This window comes from Desmodus rotundus, chromosome 9 (genome assembly GCF_022682495.2).
Source record: "Desmodus rotundus isolate HL8 chromosome 9, HLdesRot8A.1, whole genome shotgun sequence".
In the NCBI taxonomy this organism is placed as follows: domain Eukaryota; kingdom Metazoa; phylum Chordata; class Mammalia; order Chiroptera; family Phyllostomidae; genus Desmodus; species Desmodus rotundus.
The window spans coordinates 72392195-72394688 of NC_071395.1; positions in this window are offsets into that span (position 1 = coordinate 72392195).

Genomic DNA, 2494 nt, shown 5'->3' on the forward strand with positions numbered 1-2494 from the left:
TTCCTTTGTTGAGCCAGCCTCCAGGCACAAGTGGGCTCCAAGTCAGAGTCTCTATCAACTTGGAGAACACCATCTCACCCCCTGCCCCCTACCTTAGTGATTCCCTGAGACCTCATCCAACCCAACTAGTGGGTCCATCTAAGACACTTCCTTTTCCATACAAACATTCTGCCTTGGCTCATGCTGCAGACTTTCCTAAAATTTCTCAAAGTTTCACAAACCCCAAACAAGCAGCATCTGTCCTTAGCATGTCCCAATACCTCTTGCCAAGTGGTCCCAAACCCAGTACTAGTGGCAGCCAGCTTCAGTTCGCAGCTTAGTCTCTACCAGGCACCTCCAAGCCCAGCACAAGCAGCAACTATCTGCAGATCACTTTGTAGCTCATACCAGGTGAAATTTCTGCAAATAACTGATAGGGAAAAATCAAACTCATTCAAATATAAATTTACAAAAACAATTAACACAACATTCAAATGGAGATAGTATATATTTTAAATATAAAAATAGCAAAAATAATTTCTATAAAAACAATCAGAAATATATTTTCATGAATTAGATAAAAATATAAATCTAAAGATTCTCCCATGAATTTAAAAATATGAAGCAATTGCCACTAAGTAAACAAAAGCACTGCAAATTAGAAAATACAATAATTCAGTAATGATTTGACCAGACAGTAACAGGAATGACAAAGACAATTAGTAGAACCCAGAAAAAAAAAAATAGAAGAAAAAAGCAACATCACCACAGAAATGAAGACAAAATTAAAAGAAGTACAATAGGAGAGCTGGTGTGGCTCAGTGGATTGAACACTGGTGTGTGAACTGAAATGTCGCTGGTTTGATTCCCTGTCAGGGCACATGCCTGGGTTGTGGGCCAGGTCCCCGGCTGGAGGCATGTGAGAGGCAACCGAATGCTGTTTCTCTTCTCGCACATCAATATCTCTCCTTCTCCTTCTCCCTCCCTTCCCCTCTCTCTGAAAAATAAAATCTCTTATAAAAAGTACAATGAGGAAGAGATATTACAGAAAGCATAGTAATGTAGAAGACAAAAATGAGATAAGTAAACATAAATAAAACAAATAAGAAAGGGGTTGGGAGATTAACAGGACTGAGAGGTACAGAACAAATAGAAGCTTGCCAACATATACACCACTGGAGTCCCTGACGAGAAAACCATGGAACAATCCAAAGGAAGATAATCAGTGTTTTAAAATATAATCCAAGGAAAAGCACCTTTAAAAAAAACACTCAAATCTACATTTTGAAAGGGCACGTCATGTTCCAGGGAAAACTGACCCAACATGTAAGCACCAAGATAGAGCCTAGTAACATTACTGGATTTTAACATACAGATAGAATCATTTGGCCAACTAGACCAAGAGATCAAATCATTAGAATTCTGCACACCAGCATCCTATGCCAGAATACACTGAGAAACGATAAAAGATGTGCAAGAAAAGAAAGAACGAGTCAAGGATTTAATATCCACCCGTGTTGTACTTCTAGTGTAAGAACTACAGACAGTTTTGAACACATAAGAAATCAAGGAACATGTTCTCATTAGCTCTTCTTGTGAAACTACCAGAGGATAAATTGCAGCCAACCCAGAGAAACCTTGGCAAAAGGACTGGTGGTAAGTGTTGAATACACATGTACTGCAAAATTAAGATGAAAACAACAGTGGGGATAAAGGTCATGTAATACAATGTAAATGTTTTATTTTGATAGTGGGGAAATTATATAACCAATAAAATGAGAGAACAGGGAGAGAAGTTGGAAAGCTGCATAAGCCTCAAGTAATAAAAGTATAAGCATATTTTAAAAAGATAAATACTAAAAATTTAATATTAGTTAAAATTGGGTGGTGGAGAAAATTTGAGCATTGCTCATAGTAAGAAAATAATACCTGGTGTCTAAGTTAATCAAGATATAATATACTAGTGATACCAGGACAAAAATACAAACCCTCCTGAATATGTATAGAACTACAATAAAAAGCAAAGCAAGCCACATAGTGTGATAATTTAAATATCTCTATGGATGCATGTGTATGTATGTGTGTGTGTGAGAGTGTAAATAGACATATGGGGGCACAAAAGTAGGTTTACATTTGTAAGTATGCAAAACACACAGTTTATTCTTGTATTATTATTTATTAATTATAGTATTATTTATTTGTATTGTAACTGTAAACCTACTTCTGCCCATCCATGTATAGACATATAAAATTAAGGTATCTATGTATATAAACAAATATATATTAGTAAAATCATATGACAGAACTAGAGACAAATATATGTGCCAATAAATATGAATCAACTTATACCAATGACTAGAAAACATGTTTATATTATCTCTAAGAAAATACTCTTCTGCTGTATATAAGAAATATATCTAAAACAAAATTAATCATAAAAGTTAAAAATAAAAGGATTGAAGGTCATGGTCTAGAGATTGAGATTTCAGTATGAGCTCATGTTGAGCTTACTAGG